The 19,628-nt window shown below is 41.3% G+C and overlaps 1 long non-coding RNA gene across 2 annotated transcripts in view; it reads right to left on the minus strand.

The window, feature by feature from the left end:
• The window catches only part of LOC128100719 (uncharacterized), a 119,398-nt gene extending 102,442 nt beyond the window's left edge, over positions 1–16,956 (minus strand). Inside the window, exons 1-2 of one of the 2 annotated variants that reach the window (XR_008214897.1) lie at positions 16,862–16,956; positions 14,517–15,008 (exon numbers count right to left, since the gene is read on the minus strand). This is a non-coding gene — a long non-coding RNA (uncharacterized LOC128100719). The other variant, XR_008214896.1, reaches the window with a different exon arrangement.
• Between the last annotated feature and the right edge of the window lie 2,672 nt (positions 16,957–19,628).

Consider the following 19,628-nt stretch of genomic DNA (forward strand, 5'->3'; position numbering starts at 1 on the left):
TCTATAAATCCCAGGTAACACTGATATACACCAAAACACTGTTGAGAGAAACAAGTTAGGCAACAAAATGTAGAACACCTACTAAGTAATTTAAAATTTAAAACATGTAAAATCCATGGTGTAAGGGATCAGGATCCTTGATGGACTAGAAGGGGACACAAAAGAGGCATCTGGGGAGTTGATGATGAGCTATTTCTATATTTAAGTACTAGGAACATAGATATGTTAACTTTATCAAAGTTAATTCAATTACTTATTCATAATATATTCATATTCCTATATATGTTTTATATCTCAAAAAGAAGTTTACAAAAAGAATACTTCTTGTGTTTAAGGAATTTTAAGCCAAGAAAATTAAGAAAACCCTTTTATATCTCATAGGTTTATCTGCCAACTTTCAAATCCGTGCAAAGAATCTATTGAAAAGAAGTTGAATTTTCAGCTGAAAATTTCATAAAAAATAAGTCATTTGGTTCTGAAGATATCACTTATCTCAAGTTCAGCAAGAGAAAATGACTTGTTTTTCAAAATCTTAAGTTATTTTCTAAAATCTCCTATTTTCAACTTCTGATCATTCACCAAAGTCTGTATTCATATCTATATCTATATATCCTTATGTATACAAATGCATATGTACACGTGGGTATACATATAAATATGTCTGCGTATATACATATATATGTATACGCAAACACACATATAAATGTATGAGATGGGGAAGCCTCATGATGAATAGACATCATTTTGTCTCTCGTGGCTCAATTGATACAGATAAGAAAAATCTATGTTTTGAGTTTAGCTCAGTAGCCTAAAAGTAATAACACAGTGAAAAATTACCAAGCCAATATCCAGGGAAAGACAGAAAACTAGAGCTGAATCATTGCTTGGTGCGTACTGGTCTGTGTAAAGGATATATCAGAGAGACTGAAGAGGAGCCCAAAGGCCAGAAGTTGGAATCAGAGGCCCAGCTTTAGTGCACAACCTAGATTGGTCTGAGTTTTATAGATGCAGAAATCTGTAAAATGGATGAAAGTGACTACAAATTGCTAGTATCTGAGACACATGACAGAAAGAAATAATTTTTTTCTCTGAATATTTCATTCTAGGCTAAAATCACTTTCACAAATGTTTTTTGTGAAACAGAATAGCTTTTATGAGAGGAAATCAGATCAAAACAAGAGAACTTAAGATGCTATTAAAATAATTACAAATACTTTAGATAAAAAAATGAAATCTTTGGCTCTCTATATTTACACCTAAAACACAGGCTTTTAAGTGTCTTTTTCTATAGTAAAATAGAAATTAATAATGAAAATGTCAAAGAATTGTAAGGATTTTTTTAAAGAATAAAATGAGACTTTAGAACTGAGAGATACATTGGCAAAATAAAAATGAATATATCATTGTAATAGAAGAATAGACAGAGTTAAAGAGGGGATTTATGAACTGGAAGACAGGTTAGAGAGGAAAAACCACATCAATCAAGCATGAAGTGATGAATGGTAAGTCATGCTAGCTTCCCCAAGAGATAGTACACTTCACAGAAGATGTCTCTTTATACACCCTTTCCATTCACCACCCATCTCTCCATCATTACTACCAGAGACAGCACACTTCACAGAAAATGTCTCTTCATGCACCCTTTTTATTTACCACCCATCTCTCCATCATTACTACCAGAAATCTGGAACTACATGCTGCAACTTGGCAAATTTTTTCACCTCATTCTCATATACATTTTAGCAATTTTAATTTGATTTGACAAGAATGAAATGCTTTAGTAATGACAAATTTGGAAACAGGTAGCTATAGACTTCATTCCAAATAGAGAATAATTTTATTTAGTTGCCACATCATTTTTTTTAATTTGTGAATACAAATACCTATAGGCTAGGCAAATAGTCTCTAGTGATTCATAATCTGTAACTATTTTTTGATTTCTAATTCCCAATTCATTATGCTTTTATTTTCTGCTGGAAATACACTGCACTTTCTACTTTTGAATGAATTCTTCGGAATCAAAAGAAAAATTCTGCCTCTCTCTATTTGTGTATGAAAGGTCAAGAAAGTCTCTGCAGGAAACAACATTCATATTGAGGAACAGAGATGTTTTCATGGCTATGTCCCCATCCTTTAGAGGTTCCTAAGTATGAGAGTATAGATTGATGCACTTGTTTGTATGTGTGTCCCAGAGAGTTGGGGAGAGGGAGGAGAGGGAAGATCATTATGACACAATAATTCAGGTCCAGATCTCAACACTACTAGGAAAGGATCCAGTATGTGTACAATGCCCTAATCCTCCAATTTAAAGTCTTTGGAATTAGAAACCATTAGGTAGAGCTCCAAACTGTTTCTAAATCAACTACTCACAGCTTTACTTCCCAAATATTATGGTATTTAGGAAATATTGTCTCTAAATATGAGCCAAGTTGGTGATTAAAAAAAAGAACTGTATGTTAAAATTCCAACAACATTTGAGACTAGCACACATTTTCAGGCTAGACTACCAGTGTTCCCTGGAAAGCCAAACAATAGTCCCTTTATAAGACAATTTAACTCCTGAAATTCAGCTGTAGCCCAGACAACCTGGCCTGAGAAAGTAAGGCCCTGGTCTCTGAAGGGTCTGCTAGTTTAGAGTTCATGACTCCCTGCTAACTCAATTGGTCACTATCACATGGCTTGCATAATACCACTTGTTAATTCTGAGCCTTGGTGGTTTTAACTACAAAACAGTCACACAAGACGATTGTGTTTCTAAAGATGATTTCAGCTGTAAAATGCCACCTCCTACCTGCAGCATTCTGTTTTCTTAACTTACGTAGTAGCTATGCATGTACTTGAAGTATTTGCTCTATAATTACTTTTAAAGTTGAACATAGATGCTTTATGCAACCTTCTAAAGTAAGATTTGACAGTAAGTTGGAAGAGAAAAGTCCTATCAAAGGAATCCAGTCTAGTACCATTCTTGAATTCATAAAAGTAGGTGTGAAAATTGAATGTCAGAGGCAAAAAGCCAAGAGCAGATTGAAGCTTGTAAAAATCCAGAAGCTATAAACCATTGCAGTGATAAGATAGAATCAAAGACTGTAGAGTGAATGGGAACTTGCAGAGTAAGTAGGGTTGTTAGAGACCTATAAAAATCCTCACAATGGTCCTTGGAGGAAATTGAGATCCAAGGGTGGTTATTTAATAGCTACATTTTCTCTTGGCCAGCTGTGTCCATGGGCATGCATTATGTAACTTAGGAAGCACATTGTGGGGGTTATAATGTGGAGTAACTTAACATTGTCCAAATAACTTAGATATAAAACTTTTCTTTACAGTATTTATCCCTTGTGCCAATCATTACCTTAGGTCACAACAGTATAAAGATAACTCTGGTATGTCTGATTTCAAGGAGTTTGCAGACTTCGATATTGCTCTGTCATTTAGATTCAGTCTAGATTCTTGCTTCTACTGAATGAATCTCTGACATCTTTAAGAATATTCTTCCTTTTCCATTCTCATTGGCCTGCTGATGTTCTCAGAGAGCTCCTATCTCAGGGCCCTTGTATTGGCTAAACATTCTCTCTACCCATCTTTAGCTGACCAGCTCTTTCTTATGACTCAGGTCTCAAATCAAACATCAGAAATGCTTTTCTTGACCACCCTAGTTAAAAATAAAATCCTGTGCTTTCTAGACAATATCTGACTCATTTTTTCACAAGACCATTTACCAATTATCCAAATACCTCGTGTCTCCAAGTTTCTATTTACCTTTTCTTTCTTCCTTCCTTCCTTAATATGAAGGAAGTTCCATGAAAGGAGAGGCTTTAGGACTCATCTGCTCTCACACATAGTGCCTAAATCAGTGCCTGGCATATAGCAGTTCATTAAGTATGTTTAAATTTTATTATTTATAAATGAATAAATAATGACTTATACTAAAAGCATTTTCAAATAATTATTAAGGTTTTGTTTATATGCTCTCAAGTATTATCAAAGACATAAAATCTTCAGGGACTTGGAAAGTAAAGAAAGATATAGCTGGAGTTTTCTCCAGTCCCACCCAGGTCCACAGCCACTCAGACCCAAATAACCACACAGAGGCTTATATTAATTAAAACTGTATGGCTTATTGGCTCAGGCTTCTTGCTAGCTAGATCTTACATCTTAAATTAACCCATTTCTATACATCTATACCTTGCCACATGGCTTGTGGCTTACAGGTATCTTTACATCTTGCTTCCTCTGTGTCTGGCTCACGACTCCTGACTCAGCCTTCCTGTTCCCAGAATTCTCCTCTCTCTTTGTCCCACCTATACTTCCTGCCCGGCTACTGGCCAATCAGAACTTTATTAATTAACCAATCAGAGCAACACATTCACAGCATACAGAACAATATCCACAGCAGAAAGAAGCCATGAACCCTAATTGTGTATGTGCCTTCTATGTTGCTTAGACTAGAGAAGGATTCACAGATGTTGTTATTAGTGGGATTGAGAAAGATGCATGGGATTCTCCAAGGTAGGCAATGAGAGAAGGCACTCCAAAACTGTCTAGTGAGTAGTGTAAGGAAAAGCACAAAGAGATAAGATGTATAAAAAGTTACTAGAACGTTGATGAATAGGAGCAGAATTTATGCAATGGCTGGGGGAGGGGAGGAGAAGTAGACCTGATCCTGGAGGTGGCAGTGATTAGAAAATAGAACTGATCACTGATTAGAAAATAGGTCTGATCACAGGGTCAGGAATAAACTGTTATGGGTGAGGGGCAATGAGCACTTGGAAGCTGTGGATGAAATTGATATGTATGCAAGAATTGAGCATTATACTGGAGAGAAGAGAGAAAGAACGCATATCTTTTAGTGAAGCTCTACATAAAAGAATTTAAAATTAAAATATAAACAGAGAGAGCAGATGAAGTACCTACACTGAACATAAATAACTACTAGAAAGGATGAGGCAGGAGTATTGCTGAAATTGGAGGCAAGATTAACATAGAAAAAGAAATATTTGTTTTTTAAAGGTGGTATCTTAACTGGTCACAATCAGTTGCATTTTTATGCTTTAGAGGAAATTTTTTAGAGACAGGAGGAGGACAATATTCACTTATAATTTGAGAAGATATTGGACTACCCCATACAAAATAATAAGATGAAGATAGGAAAGATAAAAAAAATATAAAATAAATATATTAAAGAGAAAATGCAGGCATTTGTAAACTAACGTAAGGAGGAGAAAGAAAATTAGGAAAGTGTTCGCCATCCTTAGGTGTGTCCTGTGTGTTTCATGCCTTTGCCTCAGGAACTGTCCTTCCGTAGGATCTTCTTCTCTGCTGAGAAGTTCTTCCCACACCCCTATGGATGAAAAGAGAATGCTTTGGTCACCTTTGATAGCCTGATGATATAATTGCCAAAACAGCTTGAAGTTTAAAATATCAGTCAATCCATCTGCCTTCAGTTATAATAATGCTATTATAGTGAGGATAGAAACAGCTCCAGATTAGAGGAGGATAAATTTTAGTGGAGAAACTGGAGGGAAAAAGAATTAGGATGAAACACTAAGCAACAAGAAAACCAGACACTTGCAAGGCCCAGCCATGGTCATCTTCCATGAAGCTCAATTAGGAGGAAGCCTAGGTCAAGCAAGGACATTGGCGAGAGAAGACAGCAGGCAATAGAGTCAGATGGTCTGGTCCTTGTAGAAGCTTACGCACATCCATTTGAGGAGGAAGCTGGGATTCAAGACTTGGCTTCCATTCAGCAGAAAGAAGTTGCAGGAGCCAGGAGGCAGAAAGATGTCTGCCATCTGGAGCAAATGCAGGAAGGAGAATTGGAAGTCACAGATAAGGGGTGGGAAATGAGAAAAAAAAAAAAAAAAGAGAGAGGCTATCTGGCAAGGAGTCTTTGGGTGGGGTTAGATTCCCCCTTTTAATTCTGGGATACAATTTACAGTGTCTTCACAGCAAGGAATGCCAGCAAGGGAGAGAAAATAATTTCCATTCCAACTCTTAGTAAATCTATCTATGGTTTTGAAATGACATTTGGGAAAGCTGTCTTTTAGAATGTAAATGTGCCTCATATTTAAAAAAAATAAAATTTTTTAAATCTTTAACAGCAGTTCTACAAAGTGCAATGAATTTATCATGTTCTTTAGAGGTAAAGAAAATTATGGTTGATTTCTCAAGATTCAGAATTTCGTATTGGAGAATCAAAGTGTGTAGGAAGTCCCTAAAGCACTGGCTGAGCCAAGAAGGAAAAGCCTGTGTGATTTAGGGCTTTGGGATAAGATCAGTGAGAGCAGATCCTCCTCCCTCCGTGTATTAAGTTTATGATTTGTGGGCAAGTCCATATACTCTGCAAACATCAACTTCCTGTAATATTAACTGGGAACTGTACCCACATGAAAGCTAATATGATGAATGAAATTTAAAATAATTGTGTTTACAAATGATCTAACTCCGTACTTGGCTATGTTGTGAAAGCTGAGTAATTATTATGTATTGATTGTATTACCATCATCCCTGTTCTTAGTTTAGAGAAATTCCATAATCATTTGTGGACAGAGTTGATTAGGCTTGTCTTTTCTCTTTCCACGTTGCTGTAGGGATACCACTTATGAATTCAGCGGCAAAGAGGGACAAAGTCTATGTCCACATGGGATTCTGAGAATTTATATCATAGATATTGCTGTTATTGACACTGACCTGGCAGATAAGGGCACATGGGTTCTTGTGTCAAGTCTATAAAAAATTCACTCTGAAGCTGCATACACTACATGTCTTTTCTCAATTCCTCTTTCTTCATCAGTAAAGATGGTTGGATTACAAAATCTCTGTCGTTTATATGAATTCTAACATGCCCCCATTCTTCACCTACTGTTTCGAATGTGGCACTTGTGAGCCATAAACGATGTAAACCCCCTTTTCCTTTATTAGAATTCACTGTGAGTGTTGAATGTGCCGAGTGTGTGAGGATACGATCTTGCCCAGGCAGGAGATGAGTTGCCCTCCTCAGGCTGCTTGCTCAGAACAGCCATTTTGCTCTTCTTTTGGCTGGCTGCCTCTCCAGTAATTTTCTGCAGCAGTTCTGTCTTTACCCAGCCAGCAAGAGGAAAATGAATTCACCCAGCAGTCCCAGCCATCCCTTAGGATGTTTCAGGGAGAGAGCACGCCAGGCATTTCGCTGTTAATTATCAGCAGCCTGGCTGCTATGGCCCCCTGCTGTGCCAGTTTGAGAGATGAAACTCTTTACACTGCTTATTGGGTTCAGCTAAATAAATATTACCCAGCATTAGCATTGTCAAAGGTACAGTCTGAATTCTGTTCCCTGGAGGGGCTGTGGGTACCTGAGTTTTCAACATCAATTTTCCTGCCTGTCTCCACCCCCACACCTTCCTTTAACAGAGTACAACTAAATTCTTTCTCTGCCCCTTGAACATCAGGGCACTGAAGCAATAGCATACATTTGGCTCTACTGCTTAAGGTTGTTATCACTGGTGCTACTGAATTTAAGGGCTCCAGAATAACTCACTTCCTATACTTGTGCTATCAGAGTTCAGTTTTGTTGGCAATGTATTTTGAATTACAGCACCTCACCCCTCCTACCCAAAAGTGAGCTTTGAAAGTCGCCTAGCTGCTGTATAACTGGGTTAAAGGTGGAAACAGGACCCTCCAGAAGCCAATGATGGCCCACAAAAATTAATTCCAACACTTCTTTAAGCTATTTGAAAAGCAATTCTTTTTCTTTGTGACTGAATATTGAGCCATGAAAATGCAGCTCTAAAAGCAATTATTAGCTATTTTCAGCTATGAAGATAAAAAACTAAATACTAAGAATGGAATCAAAACATGTTAAGTGGGGAAAGGGATTTGAGAACAGAAACTCGGGTCTGGCAAAAGCTCATGAATGCCCAACTCAAGCTGTTTTAAGAAGTCATGCCGATCTTTGGACATGTAGGTGTTGAATCAGTACACCTCCACTGTCATTCAAATTTGAATTGGGGATTCTCTTTCATTTACATTTAGGCAGGTGTTACATGTGGTCCTCTTTCTGTGTCAATTTTGCAAGTGCAGGTGAGGCTGGGCCTACCATGTCCTTTCAGATCGTAACACTGCACTATTCTCCTACCCAAATTCCAAGACTCATTCCAGAAAATGTAGAGCACCTGAGTGCTGTCTAGCTCTGTGAGGCATCTCTCAACCACAGGACAACAAGAGCTAGTAAATGAACCCTTCTGCTCCCTTGGGATAAGGCTAAGCCTATGTTTTTTTGTGGGCTGTTGGAGGACCTAGTAGGATTGAGACAAAGTGGTTTGATCTTAAGTGTCTGCCTTCCTTTCTATCTCCATTCCCCACTTAGGTATTGATTTGTTGGCATCACCTTGTAATTCAGTTACTGCTACAAATGTTCCTTGACTGATGATGAGATTATTAGATCTTCATAAAAGCATCACTGGTAGTGGACGCTAATGGAAGTCAAAGCTACCAAACTCCAAGCCTAGCCACACAGTACTCTACAGACTACTAGCTGTTCCTTTCATGATCTGATAGTCAGCAGGGAGATGTAGCTCACTGTCCAGAATTACAAGACAGCAGCAGACTACATGTCACTAGGCTGGATGAAGAGGAATCACAGCATAATAATCTGGAGAATATTTTATTTGGGTCCATATGATAAGAAAGGGAACATCTACTCATAATTTCTTACATGCCCTGCCCCCATGTTTGTTTGCATGCCATTCACTGTTTATATCCAATGAACTAATACATACATAGATCTGTTGTAAAGCAATACCCCAGAAATTTATACATTTCCATCCTGGCAGAAGGCTAGGTAAGACTCAGGGAGTTACAATTTGAAATATTCCATCCTAGAGGGAGGCTCATTAAGTCACAGAAAATAAACAACTCACAAGTTTTAGGAATTCCTTAAAACTTACAAGATTCATAAAGTCCCTCCTTCCCCAAGGTTATTTAAGCAGTGAAGCCCACTCAAGAGAAGAGACTCTCCATCCTGTTGACCTGCCTACAAGTTATGCAAAAAGCAGCAGGGTTGAGTTTTTCACAAGTCATCATCCATACTGAGGGTCACTTTTCTGTAATGCAGCTGCCTTTGAGTCAACCATGTTTCACTAAGTAACCCTTCACCCATACTCCTGTAAGTAATCAAATAAACTCACTGACTTGTCAAGTTAGGCTTTGGTAGAATTATTTCTTTGGTCTGCCATCCATGTTCTATCTGAGGTGAGCAGATGTTTTTTTCACAGCTCTGCAGTAAAAGTCACACAACAAGAAAAGCTACAGATTGAAATCCCACTAAGACCATTATCTCCTTTCCATGCTAACAGTTCAGGGGTGGGAAGGTTTTAGGAGAGAAAGAGAAGTAAAAGCATGAGCAAATGAATGTGTAAAGCATGCTCAGACTTCTACTGGAACAATGTCCAGGTCCTTCCACTGAAAGAATTTTAGTGACATCAAGATTATGAATTTGGTGGTCCTGAAAAATGAGTGATATAGACAGGTTTAATCTCTGGATTTGTTTTCTTCCTGTGATACACACACACACACACACACACACACACACACACACACACACACACACTCACTCACTCACTAGGTATGAGGCTCTGCTGGAAACATACACTCCAAATGCTACATGTCAAGTGAAAAGCTCCTTTCTAAATAGTGAATTCCCCCATTGAACTCCCTATTGGGATGTTGTCTAAGGGTTATGTTAAAAGGCTTAAAATGCAGGCTCCTTTATCCTGCCCTTCTCCCTCCCTCTTTCCTTCCCTCTCTCCCTCTCTCCTTTGGCTGTGTGTGTGTGTGTGTGTGTGTGTGTGTGTGTGTGTGTGTGTGTGTGTGTCTGTGTGTGTGTCTGTGTCTGTGTTAGTGGTGGTGGTAAATGTACTTGTGTGGATTAAGTGCACATATGTAGAGGGCAGAGGTGAACTGTATCATTCCTCAGTTTATTTCCTTGAGACAGTATCCATCCCTGAAATTCAGGCTAAGCTCATGGCCAGCAAGCTCTACTGATTCTCCTGTCTTTGTCTCCCAGAGTGCTGAGGATACGGGCATATGTAGCAGTGCTCAGCCTTCAGATCCTGCGTACTCAAAATCAGGTCCTCATGCTTGCCCAGCAAGTTTTCTTAACAATTAATCCATCTTCCCAGTTCCTATTTGGACATTTTAAGCAAACTATTCACTTTAATATCAGAACTGAAAGGTCCATGTTTTTACTGTATTTCTTTCTGTTTTACAGCCTCTAAATTCTTTCCCCAGAACAGGCATGGCCAACAAGGCAATTCCATTGTAGTCCTGCTAGATAGTGCAATTGTGGAACAGCATCTAGAAATAGAATCTATCTCCTCATCTTAGCAGTAAGAGTAGAGAAGGCACAAAAGTCTTAGAAGGTAAGATTAGACAAGAATTTAATAGCATCTGACACAATTCATTCTGTCACAGATGAAGGCACAGAGGCACAGATCAATGAAAGGTTTTGCTAAACACTTCATACCAAATCCTGGACAAAGCCAAAACTAGACATCAACATTCTTCATTGTATAGCCACTTCATACTATTCTCATTCATTTTGGTTTATTTTTTCCCACATTTTATCTTATCTTGAGCTTACTTTTCAACCCATACATAATGTGATATAGATATTTCTTCTTAGAAAACCCAAGATTATACTACTGGCCTTGCCTAGATAGTTGAACTGGGAATAAATCCTTCCACATAATGAATTTCATCACTTACTTATTGTAAAAACATTCATGCCTTCTCTTATCCTCTCAGGCTAAAAAGTCAAATTATACTGCAGTCCATTTGGTTTGATGCTTAGCTCTAATCCCAGGTCACTTCTGGGCCTTAGCCTGATTTTGGTGTAGCCAGGAAATTGCCAGAGGCCATATGGACTCCCCGGGCTATCTCCTGAATGAGGTTGGATGGTGCACACTTAGGAACTGAATCTCTCCAAGAGATGGAACAGATGGCACTTCAGATATGAATATGCATGATGTAGCTTCTAAGATTGTTAAATAAGTATGTATTTTAGGTGGATTCATGAAAATCAAGATTTTCATAAGTGAAATGAAAACCAAGCCAAGGAAAACACAAGGATCTCCTTGAAACTGTGCATTATTCTTTGTTGACATTGGCCTCTACAGCATGTTCCAACCTCCAGAGAAACCACTAGGAAGTAATGGGAAGAAATAAGCGAGATTTGCAACAAAGGATGTGTTGTGGGGTCTTGGAGAGGCCATGAGGCAGAATGAGTATCTAGAAAAACAAGACTGGAAATGGGATTGCTTGAACTCACCGCCTTGTGCACACAGTACTTGTTCATGTGAATATCTCCTTGGATATATATTTCAGCTCTTTCTTGGCCCTTTACCAATAATTTACTCTGATGATCCGACCACCAACTCCAGGTTATTCATATTTCAATCTTGGCTGCTCCAAAAGGAGACTGACAAGTCATAAGAGTAAGACAAGTCCTTGAATTGGTAGAATTAATTAAGCAGATGGATTTCACAAATCTCCAATACAAACAGTACCTATCACAGGCCCTGAGCTCTCTGCCTGGTAACTCTATCTTACATGTTCAGTGATGGCCAGTGTGAAGAAAACTTTCATACTCAAAATCATATTTGATTTTAAACTTATTGCAACCCTGTGAATTTTTAAACCCATTTATAGATGAGAAAACAATGAAGATTCAAAGAAGTTAAATGACCACTCGTGGACACAACAGGTGAATTGTATCATGGTGACTTTAACCCAAGTTCATTTGATTCTGTCCAATAATGAAGCTGATCCTGCTTTTACCAGTGAGCCACCAGCCAAAGAAGTCTTCACTGTGGAAAAAAATTCAGCTTGTTCTAGAACAGCCTAATCCATATGGTCTGACTTCAGGAAGAAACCACACTAGCGGGTAGAACAAAGCAATAGCCCATATTCTGGAAACATTCAAAAGAAGGCAGTGCATTCTTAGTTATGGCTCATCTGTGCCAGTTCTTAACCTCTCCTTGTAGATCTTCATGATCTTTTGTAGTTCTTCTTACTTGAGGTAGAACATATTCCCCTTTCATTCAGACAGCTGTGGAACTGAAATTGGCTTCGCTGAATGAATTCTTAGCAACTGTTATATAAGCAAAGATGAAGTTGTGTGTCTTTGCCTTTTAGAAGTTATTAGCCATTACTTGGGGGTTGTTTTGTTAAACAGCAATAGCTGACTGATACTGTCACCACCTTTCTTTCATCTTCTTGCCTTTAATTCAATGCAAATAGAATCTGTCTCTTGCTGTGATTAATGTTTCTTTACAGGCCCCAAATTGCCTTCTTTTCCTAAATTACAGATCATTGGGGTGTTCAATGTCAGAATCAGTATCATCAGAGAATTATGAAAGTCTTATTAGGAACTGAGATGGAGGTAAAAATCAGGAAAAGGGAGTAGCAACCAGAAAATAGAATACTGTAAGATGCAGAATGGATGTTAAAGGAGTGATTAAAATGATTTGATCATTCAACAGCTATTTTATGTTACTCAAGTTAAAGAAAACACACTGTGACTAGACATCTCTCACATGTTTCTTTGCATAGTGGCCTGATGCTGGATGTGCTACAAATGTCCAGATGTCCACCCCCCTAGAGGACTGTCAATGAAAACAGACCATGCAGAAGCTGGCACCTGGTAGAAGACATTGAATGGGTTTGGGATATATTGGTAATAAAAGGTTTAGGCTCAGTGTCTGCCATGATTACCATTTCAGCTTTTCTGACTGTACCATAATTTCCAAAGCCCCAGAAAACCCAGTTCTGTTTCTTCCCAAGAAATGTGCAATGAACTTTAGCCTATGAGAATTATATGACTCTTTGGGTGTTTCGGTGGTTTAAATTCCTCAGTTCTTAAGCAACCCCCAAGCTACAGTAGAAGAAGAATGTCCAGATACCTACCCACTTATAGGAAAGGATTGTTCTCTGGAAACCTCCCTGGAGGAGATGGGAAAATAGTATACTTAACACGTCTGGTAAGCACTGAGTGAAGAAATACGAGAGCAAGTGACTGACCAGCCCCTGCTCTACCCACCCTTCTATCTTCCTACTCTATTTCATCTCAGTTTGATCAAAGCCATCTGCCTGCCTCCTCCAACCTGTCCTTGCTCCAGACCTATAGTTCAGACATCACAAATCCCCCAATGTGTTCTCTGATCTCATTTCCTCTTTAATCTCTGGCACAGCTCATTTCAGATCTAACTCTTGATGCCGATGGGTTTTCCACTTGGTTCTCAGTCCCTCTCTTAATATCTCTCAATTGGATTGTGTTTATACACAGCCCCTAGCCCCTGAGCAGGGCTCCAGAAAGGTGGGCTTTGGTTCTCAGTGTTACACACACACACACACACACACACACACACACACACACACATACACACTCTAATAGCATCATGCTGGTTGCTGGAGTACCCAATGCTGACACTTACAAAGCACTTCATTCTGTGCTAATTCATCTGCCCCTCACAGTGGTGGTCTTGGGAGGCAGAAGGGTAGCATTCCTCTTAACTGTGCAAATGAAGACTCAGAGTGAAAAGAAGTGGCCCCCGCTGGTATATAAAGCAGCCAAGACTTAAACCCAATTTTGCTGTTATTTCTTCACATCGTGCTATTTTTAAAAGCACTAGCATTGCTGTGATTCTTGGGCATTCTTTAAAAGATTCAACCATAGAAAAGAAAATTGCTTAAAAAAAAAAAAGGAACTAGTTGGTATGGCTAAAAACTGACTGGAAGAGAAATGACCACCTGTAAGGCTCTTCTTGCATCTTCTAAGGCTCTTCTTGCCCAGACGAGTGGCAGTCACACTGTAGTATGTCAGCACAGACCTTAGGATTCTGTGGTCAACTGGCAAGATCTTCTCTTCCTACAGTAAATTAGTGGGTTGAATGAGCTACAGTAGGACATCCATAAGCCTCATAAGTGTTGGCCTCCAGTCAAGCCTTCCAAAGTGGAGAAAGGAAAAAAATATAAAAAGAGAACACTGGTTGACACTGTATTGTGATCTTACCAATATTAATTTGAACTAATCACTTAAAAATATTTATATTCCAAAGAGATGGGGCATTTGAGCTCATAGAGAAATTGGGAAATCCTAAAATCTACATCTTGGCTCAGTGGTAGTCATGGTCTAATCTGACCTCAGTTCAAGGTCATTTCTAGCCAACCAGCTTGCATGTAAGACAATAGAGATGTTCTGGGGAAAGGCCATTAACTATATGAAGTTGAGCAAGCCCCATGACCTGTCCTTGTCCTGTTCTTTCCTCACATATCTATGGAATACTTACAATGTGCCAGCCATGGGCACTAGAACAATTGACTAGATAAAGTCCTTAATCCCAAGGAACTCATTAGAGGAGATGTATTATTTACAGAACAATAATGAAAAAGGAAGTGAACACAAAGAGGGTGACACACTGCACAGTTGCCATGAACAGGATCGATTTGGGATAGGACAGTCTTTGAAGCATCTAGGCGCTTACCTGTGTGTGGAAGAACCAGCATGGCTGAAGACCCCCAGAGACACTGGTGCTCAGTGTGTTTAAGTAGCAGGAAGGCCACATGGCTAAAGCAGAGGGAGGACAGATAGAAGACCAGAGGATGAGAAAGACAGGTGAGCACAGCCATGGATAGTCTTCTCAGCCTAGCAACGACTTTGGATAGGAAGATATCTGAGGCAAAAGTATGGTCTGTCTTAGCTTCCAGTGTGACCTTGACTGATGTATGAAAAAAATGGCAGCCTTCTCCTTTCTCAGAAGCCAGCTGGTATGGCCTAGAGAAGCAGGCAGCTTCCACTGCCTCTCTGTGAGGCAGGATCAGGAGCCTGGTGCTTAACTAAACATGTCACTGACCATCTTGCTTGAAGCAGAAGCACATCAAGGCCCCAGGAGGCTTCTTCAATCAGCTGCCATGGTGACTCAGGAGGTCTGGGAAGGGTCTCCCTAGCTCAAGCCTAGCAGGAGCATCCATGGTTCCTGGAGGTGGGAGATTTTTATTGTTGAGACTTGGCATTCAGTAGGTTAAGGCTGAAAGGAACCTAGCTGCTGCTGACTTCCAAAGATGGGCCAGTAAGGCCAGCAGGGTTGAAGAACCTAGCAGAATGGTTATTTTAAGGATACTCAAGGCTTCCAGACCCTATTTCCTTTTTGTGAGTAATACTGATATTTTTAGAGCTATAAATTATGAGTGTATTTCTACGCTCCTGCAGAATTCAAGCTGGGAGTCTGGGCAGGGGCCTGTGTTTAAAACCAGAAACTTTCAAGGCGGCTTGCTCGCTTCCCCCATCCTAGAATGAGGCCTCCCTGCTACCGCTTAGCTGCTTCAAAAATCCTGAGTCATTCCAATAGTCCTGCTTCTCTCTTTCCCTCCAGCAGCTCCCCCAGTGCAGAGCACTCCTGGAGCTGCCCTCCCCCGCTGCACCCCGCCGCCGCACCCCCCTCCTCCCTCCCTGCGCCCCAAATTCCCCCCCCCCCCCCGCCTACCCCCCCCCCCCCCCCAGCAGCCGTCGCCTCGGACACAAAGTGGGGGTGGTAAAGCCCGGGCAAGCCGGCGGGGAGGGCGCCAGGGACGCGGCGCTGGTCGTGGGCGGAGGGATTGTGTCCCCAGTGCCGCAGTGAGCGGGTGGCAGCGGTACGCGGGCGGCCTCCTGAGTCACTGCTGCTGCGGGGCTGCTGGAGCCTCAACCCCCGCCCCTGCGAGCTGCGGCGGCGGAGGAGGCGAGGCCAGGCATCCCCTGGGTCAGGGGTCCCACCGGCTCTCCAAACAGCCTGTGCGCCTTTCCTCGGGAGCCCTCGGGGCGCCGCGCTGTCACTGCCTTGTCACTCTTTGTTTATTTCTACATCTGCCCCCCGGAGATTCCCTCAGACCAGAAACTTCTAAGCCTCCCCCGGATGGATTCCGGGGCCCTCGCATCTGGCAAGGAGCCCGGAGCGTCATCATAACTTGGGAGACCAGTAAACAGCAGTAGGAGGAAGGTGGGGAGGAGGGGGAAAGGAAGGAGAAGGGGGAGCAGAGGGAGGGAGAAGATCAAAAAACAAAACAAAAACAACCGGAAGGGAACTGACAATCCTTAAGCTGCAGAAGCCCAGAAGCCCACCCTTGGGTAGTAGAGAACCTAAAGCCCTAGGTAGGAGTGGGGTGTCCTCCGAGGCCTTCTGCTACTGAAATCGGAGCCAAGGTTCTCAGAAGGGAAAAGGGGACTAGATTTAAAGTCTTTTGCTCATAAAATAAAATTTAAAAAAAACAGGGGGCTCAAAATGTTGTCCCCCAAATACCACTTGCTTGTAAAGCAAAGGGACAAGTGACCCTCACCTGCTCCTTCACTGTAACCTCCTATATCTAGAGACTGGAAGAGTCTCAGAGGACATCTAGTGCCCATTGTACAGGTTAGGAAACTGAGGTTCTGGGAGGGATGCGGGCAAGAATCACGGAGATGGGGTCCAGTTTCCAATCCATTCCTTTCCCTTAGGTCTTTACTTCATTTTCTCCCAGACTAAAATTCTGAAAGAACCCTATCCCCACTTCAGGCCCAGAGTTCAACTTCAGAAAACAAAAAATCCCGAGTGCCCAGCCGCAGGCAGCTGCAGCCTCTATCGCCCTCCCCTCTCTGCACCCCGGATTGTCACAGCTGCCAGCGCCAGCTTGGCAAGTTTCTGGGGCATCTCTGCGCACCCAGAGGTGTGTCTCCTGCGGCAGGGAGAACAGATTTTTGCCATCTCATCCTCACAGTCTCAGTCTCCAGTTGGCTTCTTGTGATTGGCCCGAACTTTCCCTCTTAGAGATGAGGAGAATCCAGTCCTCCAACCAGCTGAGGGAAAACAACACTTACCACCTCGCGGCAGCAGCCCTGGGATGCTCCACCCCCTCCAGTGGCCAGGCTGGAGCTCCACAGGCAGAAAGGTCCTCTATTCCAGAAGCTCTCTATCCATTTAAATCCGTGGGGGGGTGGGGATGGGGGAGGCGGGGGAGGGAGAGGCGGGAGGGGGGTGACAGGGGGCAGTGGGGGAGGGAGGGGGAGCGACTGGAGAGCCTCTGACCACCGAAGCTAATTTGCTCTTTTCATTGAGGGTGTCATTGTGTGTCCTTCAGCTTTCAGGAACAAAAGTTCTTCAGAATTGAACTTGAAAAGTTGCCATGGAGTCTGACAGTTTGTGTTCACAGGAGGTGGTTGCTGATAAGCTTCAGATTAGGGACCATTACCCTTGCTGCCTCCCCACCTGAGTCCTCTCCTACACCCTCTAGACCACCTGAACCCGTGACTTCCTCCAGAGTGGGAAACTCTTCTTTCAGACTAACCTATATAGCTTTACTAGGCACACCGAAGTTACGGCATAATTAGTTACCAATAGCCTTAATTTAGCAGTAAGTCTCTGCTCAGGCTCTGTGTTAGAACTGCTTGGCTTAAAAGAACGCTGATGCTCAGGTCACCTCGGAAACCATGAAAATCACTGTTAGGCAAGTGTTTCCTAGCTTTTCCTCCAGGTGATTGTAACACCCAGTAAGCCTGACCGCATCATTCTTATAGTAGGCACCGCTGTTGCCTGTCCCCATCTGTCTTTCTTTTAGTAACAGGGCCTGATGTTCCTCTGGAAACCCCACTCAGCAGAGCACAATGGGAGACGCTGGCTCCCAACTACCATCTTGTCACCACCCGTAGAAAGTCCCCATGTAAGTCAAGGCAATACAGAAGAGGTAGGTCACCAGTAGAGCGAAAGATACCCACCCCCAAAGGAACAGATGAGTTCCCCTTCATTGAAGCCATGTGAGTCTCTGTGGTGCCAGACATGCCATCAGAGTTTACATGTCACATAACTGTAAGCTGCCTTGGAATGCAGAAAAATGAGTTCTGGCATAACTGAACACCAAACAAGTAGTATAGGTATCAAGGTTGAACACGAAGAAACAAGAAAGGGTGTTTTTCTACTTTCAAGTTCATGGCTATCAAAGAAGAAGATGAGGGACCTGGAACACATGTGTCTTGAGTACTTTCTTCAGTGATCTTTAAGAGCCGTATTAGGTTAGTATCAGTTGTATGTGAAAAACATTAACATTAAATTAAATGTTAATAATAAATATTAACTCAAGATGAAAACAAGCTCCAGGACTGAATTTTAAAGATGGCCTTAGTTCTGTTCCTGGACTTAGTGACTAATGCCTTGTCTGGGGTGACTAGCCCAAATGTCTCTTCCCCTTTAGCAGCCCATCATGGGCTTGTTCACATGGTAGAGTCAATGTTCCAAGAACAAAAACAAAATTGCATGAAATCTCTTGAGGTCTAGATTCACAGCATTCTCAGTGTCATACCACATCATCCTGTTAGTCAAAACAAGTCACAATTCCACTTCTTGATGGACAGCCTTGCAAAGTCACATGGCAGAGAGCCAACAAAAACTCACAGATAAATTAAATTTCCTTCCCCGGTTAACAGAAAAGGAACCAAAGCCAATGAACTTACCCATCCTCCTCTGATTATGTAGGGCTATTTTGACCAGACTGGTACTCTTTCCACACTATGGTGTGTCTACTGTCCTCACCCTCTGCCCCTTTAAAAAGGTATTTCCCATAAGACACAGATCATAGTGATTCTCATAAACCCTGTGCCACAGTTAAGGCAGACATTGTCTAAACTTACTACAGAGGGTGATTGGATAGTATTGTACTCACAATTACTCAACAAATTTAGAAAACAGTACAGTGTGGGTTCTGTTTACACAGAGCAAAGGATTTAGCATTTTGATAGTGTGGCTTGGACTATAACCAATCAGGACCATCTGATTCCTCCTCTGGATTCGGTTTTCATCTCCTTGTGCTACGGCCTAGAGATAATGTTTAGTATGTCAGACGGTTGTCTATTCGTGTGGTGAGTGTGACCCCCCCCCATCTGAAGGTTCTCAGCCTTCCCCTACCCTACTTTCTACCCCCTGCTTCTGACCACGCTTTTCTCTTCGATTCTTCAGTGTTGTGTCCTTTCTCCTGTCTTTGTTGGATGAGGACCTAGGCAATTGTCTCAGTGGAATCTAAATAACAGGTGGAGAAAATGTAGAATTGGGAATGAGAGAATGATAAGACAAAGACAGGAAATCCATGTATATACGAGTCTACAGGAAAAAAAAACTGATGAGCAAAAAAAAGGGCTGCAGAGGATGAGAAAATCTGCAAACTATGAGAACTGGTAGAGGAAGGGATTTTCATAAAGGCTATGATGAGTTATGAGACTGATTCTCATTTTTCCTCCAGATTCACAAGTGAAATCATATCTACCATTTTTATTGCTTTCCATTGCTTACTTTGCTGGGGTCTTTTGAATTAACATTTTAGCAGGTCATACTCAAAGGGAGAAGAGTTCCATCTTTTGCAGTAAATAATTTTATTTACTGGGATTTTATTTGAAAGGTGAAAGTGGAAGTGATTTTTAAAAGGACTACCATGCTGAACAGCCTAAGGGGTTAGGAACTTTTCACATTATAAACTTGGAAAACAGAAATATTGAAGGGTTGGAAATGAAAACATAGGAGGCTATGTGATGCTAAAAGTAGTGAATGGAAAATTAAAAAAAAAATTAATCCTTGTTCTTAGTAGAAAACATTAGACAGAGA

This window comes from Peromyscus californicus, unplaced genomic scaffold (assembly GCF_007827085.1).
Source record: "Peromyscus californicus insignis strain IS unplaced genomic scaffold, ASM782708v3 Scaffold_7__1_contigs__length_154581171, whole genome shotgun sequence".
Classification (NCBI taxonomy): Eukaryota; Metazoa; Chordata; class Mammalia; order Rodentia; family Cricetidae; genus Peromyscus; species Peromyscus californicus.